We start from the raw sequence: 13600 nt of genomic DNA, 5'->3' as shown, positions 1-13600 counted from the left end.
TTCTATTTTAGAGTCCATGTCACTGTTACTTACTTTTTTTAAAAAGCGTTTGTTGTAGCTGCAGTTTTATGATTTTTTCCTACTTGAGTCTATTTTTTTTTCTTTTACATGAGCCTGTATGATTATTGTCATTGCTGTTGTTCAGCTGCCCAGTCGTATCTGACTCCTTGCAACCCCATGGACAGCAGCACACCAGGCCTCCCTATCCCTCACCATCTCCCGAAATATGCCCAAGTTCATGTCCATTGCATTGGTGTTGCCATCCAGCCATCTTATCCTCTGACACCCTCTTCTCCTTCTGCCCTCAATCTTTTCTGGCATCAGGGACTTTTCCAATGAGTCAGCTGTTCGCATCTAGTGACCAAAATACTGGAGCTTCAGCTTCAGCATTAATCCTTCCAATGAGTATTCAGGGTTGATTTCCCGTAAGATTGACTGGTTTGATCTCCTTGCTGTCCAAAGGACTCTCAGGAGTCTTCAGCACCAGAGTTCAAAGGCATTAATTCTTCGGCATTTTGCCTTCTTTATTGTCCAGCTCTCACAACTATACGTGACCACTGGGAAGACCATAGTATTGACTATACAGACCTTTGTTGGCAGAGTAGTCTCTGCTTTTCAACACACTATCTTGCTTTCCTATCAAGAAACAATCATCTTCTGATTTCATGGCTGCAGTCACCATCCACAGTGATTTTAGACCCCAAGAACAGGAAATATGTCACTATTTCCACCTTTTACCCTTCTATTTGCTATGAAGTAATGGGGACTGGATGCCATGATCTTAGTTTTTATAATATTTAGTTTTAAGCCGGCTCTTTCACTCTCCTCCTTCACTCTCATCAAGAGGCTCTTTAGTTCCTCTTCTCTGTTGCCATTAGAGTGGTATCATCTGCATATCTGAGGTTGTTGATGTTTCTCCTGACTATTTTGATTTGAGCTTATAACTCACCCAGCCTGTCATTTCTCATAATGTGCTCGGCATATAGTTTAAATAAACAGGGTGACAACAGGCAGTCCTGTCGTACTCCTTTCTCAATCCTGAACCAATCAGTTTTCCCATACAGGGTTCTAACTCTTGCTTCTTGACATGCATACAGGTTTCTCAGGAGACAGGTAAGATGGCCTGATATTCCCATTTCTTTAAGAACTTTCCACAGTTTGTTATGATTCACACAGTCAAACACTTTAGCATAGTTGATGAAATGGAGATAGTTTCCCGCCCCCGCCCCCCACCGAAATTCCCTTCCTTTCTCTATGATCCAGCAAATGTTGGCAATTTGATCTCTGGTTCCTCTACCTTTTCTATACCCAGCTTGGACATCTGGAAGTTCTTGGTTCACATAATGCTGGAGCCTAGCATGCAAAATTTAAGCACAACCTTTCTAGCATGGGAGATAAGTGCAATTGTCCAATGGTTAGAACATTCTTAGTACTACTTTTCTTGGGAATTTGGATGAGGATTGACTTTTTCCAGTCCTGTGGCCACTGCTGGGTCTTCCAGATTTGCTGACATATTCAGTGCAACACATTGATAGCATCATCCTTTAGGATTTTCAATAGCTCTAACTAGAATTCTATCACATTCACTAGCTTTATTAACAGCAGTGCTTCCTAAGGCCCACTTGATTTCACACTCCAGAATGTCTGGCTCTGAGTGACTGACCACATCATCATGTGATCCAATTCATTAAGATCTTTTTGGTATAGTTCTTCCGTGTATTCTTTCCATCTCCTCTTGATCTCTTCAGCACCTACTAGATCTCTGCTGTTTCTGTCCTTTATTGTGCCCATCTTTGGGAAAATGTTCTTTGATATTTCCAATTTTCCTGAAGAGATTGCTAATCTTCCCCTTCTGTTGTTTTCCTCTATTTTTATGCAGTGTTCCTTGAGGAAGGCCTCCTTGTCTCTCCTTACTATTCTTTGGAACTCTGTTTAGTTGGGTAATACCTTTCCCTTTCTCCTTTGCTTTTCACTTCTCTTCTTTCTTCAACTATTTGTAAAGCCTCCTCAGAGAACCACTTGGCCTTCTTGCTTTTCTTTTTATTTGAGGTTGTTTTGTTCACTGCCTCCTGCACAATATTATGGACCTCCATCCATAGTTCTTCAGGCACGCTGTTTACTAGACCTAATTCCCTGAGCCTGTTCATCACCTCCACTGCATTTTCACAGCAGATTTGATTTAAGTCATACCTGGCTGGCCTGGTGGTTTTCCTTGTCTCTTTAGTTTAAGCATGAATTTTTCTATGAGAAGCTGATGATCTGAGCCACAGTCAGCAACATGTCTTGTTTTTGCTGACCATAGAAGTTTCTCCATCTATGGCTACAAAAAATGTAATCAATTCGATTTCGGTATTGACCATTTGGTGATGTCCATGTGTAAAGTTGTCTCTTGCATTGTTGAAAATGGGGTTTGCTATGACCAGTGCATTCTCTTGGCAGAATTCAGTTAGCCCTTACTCTGCTGCTTTTTGTTCTTGAAGGCCAAACTTGCCAGTTACTCCAGGTATCTCTTGGCTTCCTGCTTTTGCATTCCAATCCCCAGTGGTGAATAGAACATCTATTTTTGGTGTTAGTTCTGGGAAGTCTTCTAGGTCTTCATAGAACTGACCAAGTTTAGCTTCTTCAGCATCAGTGGTAGGGGCATAGACTTCAGTTACTGTGATGTGGAGTGGAGCCTTGGAAACAAACCGATATCATTCCATCATTTTTTAGGTTGCACCCAAATACTGCATTTCTGACCCTTTTGTTGATTATGAGGCCTACTCCATTTTTCCTATGGGCTTTTTGCCCATAGTAGTAGATATAATGGTCATCTGAATTAAATCCACCCATTGCCATATAAATTCTCCACATCACAGACATTATCACAGTAAAAACTCATTATGGTTCTGAAACATTTTACATACTATTGCAAATTTCTTTATAAATGTGCAGGATAATTAAAAAGCAAAGATAATCTTGAATAGTGGTGTCAAGACCTGCGGGACTCATCTTTTGATGTCATATCTTTTTGTCTTTTTATACAGTTTAAGAAGTTCTCACGGCAAGTATACTGGGGTGGTTTGTCATTACTTCCTCCAGTGTATCACTTTTTGTCAGAACTCTCCGCTATGGGCCGTCCATCTTGGATGGTCCTACACAGCATGGCTCATAGTCTCATTGAGTTACACAAGCCCCTTCAGCACGACAAGGCAGTGACCCATAAAGGGGATATGATTCATACATTTCTTTTTGAAAAATCAAGTGTAGTTCCTTTGCAATGTTGTGCTAGTTTAACATGTAGAATAATGATTCAGTATTCTTGCAGATTATAGTCCATTTTAAGTTCTTACAAAATCCACATTGCTTATCTATTTTATATGTAGTAGTTTATGATGCTGTAATTTTTTAAGGGATGTCTATCTTCCCTTCTGTTTTATAAACTCTAACAAAACCAGGGACTTTATCTGGTTTTGCTCACTACGCCTTATATCCAGAGTGTAGCACAGTACACTAGCATTTAATTAGTTGAATAAAGGAATATTGAATGAAGGAATAAAGACATGATTAAAATTTTAATTTGAAAGAAATAAGAGACCAGATACTGAGGATATGGGAAGATTTCTTTGGTACAATCGATATTAGAAAGGATTTTGACCTGTGGTTGCTATGTAGACGTTTAGGAATTTGTGTTGGAGATGCCACTAGTCAAGATTACCTTTGCTTTTTAATTATCCTGCACATTTATGGAGAAATGTGCATTAGTATGTAAAATGTTTCAGATCCATAATGAGTTTTTATTGTGATAATGTTCTGTGGTGTAGAGAATTTAAGCCTAACCAAAGTTTATTTCCATGGTTCTGTTACTTGAGATCAAGATATTGACCACCAGATTAACTGAAAGTTAATCTTGTTTTCATTTGCTGTGGCTGCTATCAGCATCTTTTTTCTTTAAAAATGTTATATAAAGTATTGTTGTTGTTTAGTCACTAAGTCATGTTTGACTCTTTTGCAATCCCAAGGACTATAGCCTTTCAAGACTCTTCTGTCTATGGGATTTCCCAGGTAAGAATCCTGGAGTAGATTGGCATTTCCTTCTCCAGGAGATCTTCCAGACCCAGGGATCAAACCCACATCTCCTGCATTAGTAGACATAGTCTTTACCATTGAACCGCTTGGGAATCCCCATATACAAAGTATTAGTTCTCTGCAATAATGAGGAGATTGAAGCTGTTTCCATATTCAGTATGAAGCTGAAGTTGGGATTCACGAAGAATTATCAATCAATGTGTGCCACTGTGAATTAAAGATAACATATATTCAGAAAGTTGTGCTTTTCTTTCCTTAAAACTGTAGTGAAATAAGACCAGCAAAATGTGCATCCAACTAATAGATAAGAGGACATCTATGGACTTTACGCTAAGAAATCCTCACAAAGTTGCCTAAAGAACTACAGTGGATAAATTATAAGCAAGGATAACTAATTAGAGAAACTATTTTATTTGGATGGTTTCTATAAACAAGGGACTATAATTCTTAAACATTATTTTTTATTTTTGCTGTTTCTTTAAGAAACCTAATGTGCCACAACATTATTTTAAGGTGTTTCTTAAAAGAATTGTTTTTAAAAGTGTTCTCATTATCAGAGTAATTGTAGATATATTTCAAAAGATAACTGATAATTTTTAAAGGGCTGAGTACTGACCTAAGTAGCAATTGTATGAACTCTCTAGGGGGAAGGGAGAAGGTCAATGAAAGTTGTATGACTTTTATATTTCTGTGCCATCAAATAAAGGTAAACATGTCTATTATGCAGTTCTGCTGTTCAAACAGAAACTATTGGCCTCCTTGGCCCTAAATGAAAAGGCTGGTATTTTTTTTTAAATTTTTTTAATTTAAATTTATTTATTTTAATTGGAGGCTAATTACTTTACAATATTGTATTGGTTCTACCACACATCAACATGAATCCGCCACGGGCGTACACATGTTCCCCATCCTGAACCCCCCTCCCACCTCCCTCCCTGTACCATCCCTCTGGGTCATCCCAGTGCACCAGAAAGGCTGGTATTTTAAGTTGACTATTTTATTGTAAATTAATCCATCCTAATTTTTTTTTAATTTGGTTGAATGTTTTCTTGTTAAATGTTCAAAAAATAAAACCTGGAAGTTCTTTGCTTAATCATAAAAAAAAAAAAAAACCTACAGTGGAAAAGGATCAAAACAGCTAAGGATTTTGCTTGATTTTCCTGTGTTGATATTTGTAGCAGTCATGACATCTGTTCAAGTACTTGGTTACTGAGCTAAAGTTAAGAAGAGATGAGCTTAAATTTTGTTTGTTAATGTCACTAAAAGTCAATCTAAGTGATTAAGCAATTGTTTCTCACTCTTGTTACACATTCGAATCCCCTGGGGACCCTCAACAACCACTGATGCTAGGCATCAGCCCTCAAGATTCTGCTTTAGTTGATTTGGGATGTGACCTGGACCGCAGGGGTTTTGAAAACTCGCCAGGTAATTCTAACGTGCAGCCAAGTTAAAAACCATTGATATCACACAGTTCAGACAAAGAGGGACTTCACAGAGAGATCTGAAAAAGCAAGCTCCTCTCTGTATGATGCACATTTACTTTTGTATTTCTTCGTAACAGTTTTTCAAGGACTGTTCCCCAGACTAACAGCATAGATACCACGTGGTAGCCTTGATGTATGTAGAATCTCAGACCTACCAAATCAGAATCTGGATTTTAATATCCTTAGGTGTTTAAAATGGACATTTATGAGAAGTATATTTTTATAGCACATTTATTTTTATTTGCTCTGCTCCTTCCAGTGTGTTCCCAGCCTGTTTGTCATATGCTATTTAAATGGACAGCAGATCTGAAATGGATGCACATTCGTTTTTTCCAAAAATAGCTGATCATTTATATTACATCCCCCAAATTGGAAGATACTACGTTAGAAATCCATGTCCAGTCTGCATATTCTGAATTTCTTTGAATATAAAAATATGCTTCTGATTATGAAAATATATCCTTTTATATGTAATTTCAAAAAATCCCCACTGATTTTTATTAGGCATAATTCCCATGTTTGTGAGTATTGTATCATACATTAAAGCATTTCAATATGTATTGCAAATTCTAGTCCATTTTTTGCTGAAAAATATTTCAGGAATTCAATGACTTTTTGTTCTGGAGACTGATGTTTAAAAGATAAAATGCTTTGGACGCTTCTATCTTGTTTTAAACTTTCAACAAAAAACATTCTCTAAGAGCTGAATGTTAACTGTGAATAATGTTTGGAACTTTCAGTTACCTTTCTGTTATAGAAATAGGGAAATTTGCGTCTAAGTGGATGATTTTGGTATTTTAAGTCAATCCAGTAGTAGAATCATTGTGAGGCAGTTTTATCCAGCATTATGTTATAGTTTAATGGACTAGAAATACATTTACTACAGAAAAGAGTAGTTCTCTCTTTTCCTGAATTAATTGTAGAACAGCTTCTTGTGTGCTGAATCAGCACTTGTTGTTAGTACTGATCTCTAGCTAAATTGGCATTTCATCTACTCTATTCCCTTGCCTTGACAGAATACTGTGATTGTACTCCAATATTTGTGCTACAGTGACAAAAATGAGTTGGTTCATCAAGAATGATGATGTGTGTCGAATTCCCAACCGTGTGGTTTTTTCACACATCTTGTGACATTTTGCAACAATTGGTAGTGCTAATGGAAATTATTTTCTGCAATTCAAATTTGCCATGCATGGTAAGGAGATGCAGGGACTTTTGGAAAAGGAAAACTTTGGGCAGTAATGGGAAACTTGTTTTGACTTTCACACTAAGCTTCTTTAGTGTGAAATAAAGTCATCAGGGACATGGTAAGATTGACTAGAGAACATGGATGTGAGGATTGAACCCCCTCATTAAAAGGAATTTTTCACATAACTCTTTAGCACAATTCTACATTCTTAATTCTCTGACCATTATTTCCTGCCTATGTTATTACATGCTGGAAATTAAACTCTCATTTAGTTTTATGATGTGTGAAACATCATGTTCATGCTGCTCAGGTCCCTTAACATCTCCCTTCTTTATCAAAAAACCTTCACTCTCTTCTGATTTCCACCCTTTAAGTCATGCATGAATTCTTGCTCTCTGACCTCTTTGAATTGGTGATTCATTTGAATATTGTACTTAGGCTTTTCAATTTTTGCCATTCAATCTACCTAAATCAGCTTGTTCAGTACAACTCCTAGAGTCCCCCAGGCTAGAACTTCTTTACCTCAGATTCCTATTAGTCTGAGAGAAAGAATTGGAAACAATCTGATCTCTATAGACTTTTGAACTTTTGCTTGTCTTCAAGTAATGGCCAAAGCTCAAGAAATAAAGCACTAACATTGATATTAGAATGATCACCTTTTTATGTAGAGCTCTACCAGAAGTTTTAGGTTCCATTCCTGGACCTAGTGGTATGAAACTCAGCAAAATGAACCATTTTTCAGAGCCAGTCTAGACCTCCTGAAAATGATAAGCAATGTGTATGATGCAAAGATGATTATGACTTCTAGGGTTTTAAGCTTCATCATGATATAATAGCAAATCATTGTAAATTCACTGGACTTGACCTTCCCAATAAACATTCACTTTAAAGAGAGAACTGTTTCTAAATGTTGTAGGTAGCCTCTGTTTTCTAGTTGCTAAAGTCTTAGTTTACTGTCTCACCCTGCCCCAGGCCAAATGTAGAGCTAGGAGCAGGAATTTGGGTGCTCCAGTTCAAATGTGTGAACTTGGTGGCCCTCAAAGTCACATCTACTTAGAAATTGGCTCTGGAAGCAACAGTGGAGAAGGGAATTCTTACTATCACATCCAGTGTGAGCTGGCCTAGAATAATTGTAGTGAGCCAAAAGCTCAGCCCCAGGATCCAGTAGACTTACTCCAACAGAAGCTCTTCATGTGGTCAGCAGGTACATCAGTGCCCATAATAACTGGACCTAAAAATTCAGAGTACCTGAGGGCAATTTTCATTTGTTTTAAATCTAACACTTAACTGAGCACTTACTGTGCCAGGTTCTGGCTTAGTCACTTTGTGTATGTTATCATATTTGACCTTTACATTTAAATAGCTATGTTTGTTTTATCCTCTTTGCATATGAGGAGATTCGGGCTTAGAAATGTCACATAACCAATTAAAAGTTTATCTAAGTATGATCTGATAGAATTGGTATTTGATCTAAGGGTTGTCTGACTTCAGAGGCCAAGTTCCTAGCCACTGTGTGATTCTATATACCAGAACAAGCTGATGCGACCTCCTCTAAGATGGCATGCAGAAAAAGAGCTCAATTGGAAAAGCTTATAACAAAGTATTTCAGTTGTCTACTAGAGCACATTTAAAGCATTGAAGACTACTGGCAGTGATTTCCGGTGACAGTAAACCGTCTCCTACAGTGTTGATCCTTAGTCACAGTTGCAGGTTAACTTGAGAGGCTGTTTCCCATCCTTTCATCCTGTACATGTTCCTGGAAAGCTGTTCATCCTAATCTCCAACATATCTGGCTCAAATATTGGCAAGACTGCCCTAGTGATGTTTGGCACTTCATTGAATATAGCACATTATATCTTCTGTGTTGACCTACCAAACTCTGTTATTCCATTTATCAGTAAGATGTTATCTTACCACATGCTATCAAGATATCAGACATCTAACTTCAGTTATTCTGCTTTTGGCATTCAGAACCCATTATCAGTGATTAATGATGCAAAGTATACCAAGTGGGCATTTGATGATGAATAGGCTTGCGGGTAAATAGCATGGAATTTCTATAGTAAGGTTTACTCATTATTTCTCACAGTGCCTCTATTCAAGAAACTTACTTTTAAAGAAATTCAAGCTTTTATTCAAGCTTTTTATTTTATTGATGCCTCTTCAGCCTTTTAGTATATGGGAAACTATTGCTTGGTCAGAAGTTATTTCCATTGTGCAAAGAGGAGACAATGTGTGAACTACTGGGTAAGATGACGTACATCTATGACTTTTCACTGCGATGCTCTGCAACCAAGTAGAGGCTCTCTCTCTCTCTTTTTAATACAGGCACAAGTACTGTTCACACACACAGACAGATGAAGGTTTCCTGGTCTCTACCACATATTATCTCTTTATTTAGGTGAGAGATCACAAGCATCTGGTATATCTATCATAGCTCTCTTCTTGTATCCACGAGAGTGATAGCTAATCAGCTGTAGTACTGTCTCACTCTGAACTTGGCTGTAACCTCTCATTCTTCACCACCTCACATTCTTCATCAATTGCTTCTAACAAATGATAGGCATTAGCGTGTAAGATGAAAACTCCTTGCAATTGCTTGCCACTTTAGATTGATGGCCTAGATTTATCTACTTGCCTTGGTCTTTATTTCTGTTTTGCTATGTCAGTCTAGCTCTTCTGTTTCATTTGCTGCAGCTCAATCTCTTTTCCCTTCCAGACTCCTGCTATACTCTTCATCAAGTGGATTTCAGTGGTCAGTCCCTTCTCTCCCAATTATCTGCTAACCACATGTAGCCAGAGATCTGGTAACCACATGTCTCCCAGACTAAATAGATTTTATAGTAAAACATCACTTTCATCAACTCATAATGTGAATAAAACTATAAATAAAATGAAAGAGAAGAAAAGGTATTTCATGAATTTAGGATGAAAGCAAAATAAAAGTGAACATCAAAGCTAATCAAGAGAAAAATGCATGAGGATGTCATGATGGGCTATTGTTAATGTGTCTTATTTCTTTTATTCATAAAATAATAATATATATTATAATTGGTCCCTCACCCAAAATAGTCTTCCATTAAAAATAAACTGTTCCCCAAGTAACTTTATTCCCTCTCTATCTCACTGGAAGAAATGATTAGGAGAGAGTATAAAGGCTGAAGTAATAAAAAAGTTTCAATTTCCTTTCATAAATTACTCTCTGATTATTTTCACTAAGCTTGCCTCAAATAAATAGGCTCAGATATTTTATCAAAATCTCACTATGCATGTAGGCCCCCCAAAACCTATCTTACCTAAACTTGCTCTCAATATTACTTGTTTTCATAGATACAAAGGAAATCAAGAGAAGTCTTTCACTGAGTCTTTTAATATTTTTTTTTTAGGACTGAAATTTCCTTAGAAAAAAGATACTATCTCAGTGATGTTTCATGTCGTGGCTGTTTGGATAAAAGGTCAAATGGTAAACTATTTTCTTGTGATTTTTATACTCCTCCTGTCAGATTCCTTCCATTTCAATGAGTCAAATTTATGCATTAGAAAATATTTCTCAAAATTAGGTTCAAAACCAATCAGACCAAATTGATTGGATCTTAGACTTTATACAAGTGAAAATTTGCCTGAAAGAAACACTATAAAAATATATGCCTCTTTCAAATCTAATGGCTATCATTTATATAAACAGATATGTTATTTATCAAGTATTGACAGAAATTTAGTCTAAATCATTTTTTTCATTAAGTGACTTTAAAAATGGTATACATAGATTATGATTTAGGTTACAGGAACTCAAGTTTTTTGGTTTCATTCTATAATCTTATGATCTGTAAACAAAGACTGATTTGACTTTGATCAAATGTCAGAATCTTAGAAGTGTCAGATGAAGGCTACTCCTTAATCACTTTATTAAATTATTGAAGAAATATTCTCAGTTCAGTTCAGTTCAGTCGCTCAGTCACATCTGACTCTTTGCGACCCCATGAATTGCAGCACGCCAGGCCTCCCTGTCCATCACCAACTCCCGGGGTTCACTCAAACTCATGTCCATCGAGTTGGTGATGCCATCCAGCCATCTCATCCTCTGTCATCCCCTTCTCCTCCTGCCCCCAATTCCTCCCAGCATCAGAGTCTTTTCCAATGAGTCAACTCTTCCCATGAGGTGGCCAAAGTACTGGAGTTTCAGCTTTAGCATCATTCCTTCCAAAGAACACCCAGGACTGATCTCCTTTAGAATGGACTGGTTGGATCTCCTTGCAGTCCAAGGGACTCTCAAGAGTCTTCTCCAACACCACAGTTCAAAAGCATCAATTCTTTGGTGCTCAGATTTCTTCACAGTCCAACTCTCACATCCATACATGACCACAGGAAAAACCATAGCCTTGATTAGATGGACCTTTGTTGGCAAAGTAATGTCTCTGCTTTTGAATGTGCTATCTAGGTTAGTCATAACTTTCCTTCCAAGGAGTAAGCGTCTTTTAATTTCATGGCTGCAGTCACCATCTGCAGAGATTTTGGAGCCCCTCAAAAATAAAGTCTGACACTATTTCCACTGTTTCCCCATCTATTTCCCATGAAGTGATGGGACCAGATGCCATGCTTCGTTTTCTGAATGTTGAGCTTTAAGCCAACTTTTTCACTCTCCTCTTTCACTTTCATCAAGAGGCTTTTGAGTTCCTCTTCACTTTCTGCCATAAGGGTGCTGTCATCTGCATATCTGAGGTTATTGATATTTCTCCCAGCAATCTTGATTCCAGCTTGTGTTTCTTCCAGCCCAGCGTTTCTCATGATGTACTCTGCATATAAGTTAAATAAGCAGGGTGACAATATACAGCCTTGAACACACTCCTTTTCCTATTTGGAACCAGTCTGTTGTTCCATGTCCAGTTCTAACTGTTGCTTCCTGACTTGTGTCTCTTTAATCACAGAAGAAACACATTACTCGTCAAGAAGTAAAAGAAAGCAAAAACGAGATTGAGGAGTAGAACAAATTTTCTTGTGGCAGTAACAATTTTAGCAGATTAAAACTGCATTGTATAAATTTACTACTTGTATTGTGCCACGGAGGTAATGTTTGTGCATGTGTGTGTTCGTGCTCTATTACTCAGTTACATTAAAGCTCTAATTGAGCCAATTTACGGGATCCTTTGTTCTTTTTTTTTTTCAATCTCTGTTCTTTTCATACTTTTCCAAAGTTCATGTTCTTTTCCAAAGAAGTGAAAAATAATATAATGGCTCTTAGTAACCTAAACTTGCCCACTTTTTTCTGCTCTGTCTGCCTATTAGGATTATAACAATGTTAAAGTGTAACCCATTAAGAAACCAAGGTATCTTTCAGTAGATGAATGGATAGATAAACTGTGGTACTTCCAGACAATTGAATATTATTTAGCAGTTAAAAATGAGCTAAAGATCCATGAAAAGACATGAAGGAATCTTAAATGCATATTATTAAATGAGAGAAGCCAATCCTCATGGGTGTATATTGTGTGATTCAAGCTATAGCACATTCTGAAAAGGGAAAAACTCTGCAGACAGTAAAAGATGAGAGGTTGCCAGAGGTCTGAAGGAGCAACAGATGAATAGAGCATAGAGTATGTTGAGAGCAGTGAAACTATTCTGCATGATATGACAGTGGTAGATTACCGGCATTATACTTCTGTCCAGAGCTATAGAATGTACACGAAGAGTGAATCTGAATGTAAACTGTGGATTTTGAGTGATAATGATGTATCCGTGTAGGTTCATCAGTTGTAGCAGGTGTACCTTTCTTGTGGGTTATGTTTATAGTGGGGAAGGGGTGGAGTGCTCATGTGGGATCAGGGAAAAATAGTGAAACTCCCTGTACTTGCTGCTCAGTTTTTCTGGGAACCTAAAACTGCTCTAAAAAATGAAGTCTATAAGAAAAAATATATAACCAGTTAATATTATTATACCTAGGAAGACTGGGCATAGTTACAGTGATCATGTTTTTAGAAACAATTATCTGGAAATGTGGCTCATCAAAGAATTATTTCCTCATTTGTGAATTCACTTATGGACAAAAATAAACATTGACATTGTTAATGACTTAATAAGCCATTTATATAGAAATAAACACTTTATTTCAAAAATTATGTACACATCTATATAGAGTTATAGATCAGTTATCACAAAGTTTTTATTATTATTTCATAATTTATATGCTATAAATATTGGTATATTGTCTTACTATTATCTGAAGAGCTCAATTTGCCCCAAACTATTAGGCTTATAGTCTTCAGTTTGTATTTGTATTCCAGTTGTATTTTCTAGAGAGACTTTACAGTGTCAATGGCCATTGCCTTTTCTAATTCATCCAAACTGTATAGGCTTTAAATTTCCATGATTGTACTTGGTAGTGAATTTTTCATTATCAGTGAGGTGAAATTTCATGCTAACGAATAAAACACTTTAAAACTTTCTAATATTTTTATCTATAGATGAATTCTTTGACCTCATTGGTTATCAGGTTCTCAAAACCTATCATTAAGAAATTATAAATATTTTCATGTGACAGTATACAATGGTCAGTTCATATCCACAACATATGAAAAGACATATTTTGTTCATGTTATTCAATTAAGAATTTCTCCTCCATATACCCACGCTAAATCTATCCAAGATTATTAATCATTTACAATCAGATTTTATATCCTAAATACTAGTGTGTTCTGTGGGGCTTAGATGTTAATAGATGGCATATGGAAATATTTTGTCATCAAATACATCTAGCAAGTGCTGAGTTAGCTAGGCTTCTTTTTTTCAAAGTTTTTCAAATCTTTAATTTGCTAATGTGCAAGATGAGTCTCCAGGCCAGAGTAGGACAGTGTATTTTACTTCA

This window comes from Bos indicus x Bos taurus, chromosome 11 (assembly GCF_003369695.1).
Source record: "Bos indicus x Bos taurus breed Angus x Brahman F1 hybrid chromosome 11, Bos_hybrid_MaternalHap_v2.0, whole genome shotgun sequence".
Classification (NCBI taxonomy): domain Eukaryota; kingdom Metazoa; phylum Chordata; class Mammalia; order Artiodactyla; family Bovidae; genus Bos; species Bos indicus x Bos taurus.
This window is presented reverse-complemented; position numbering follows the sequence as displayed.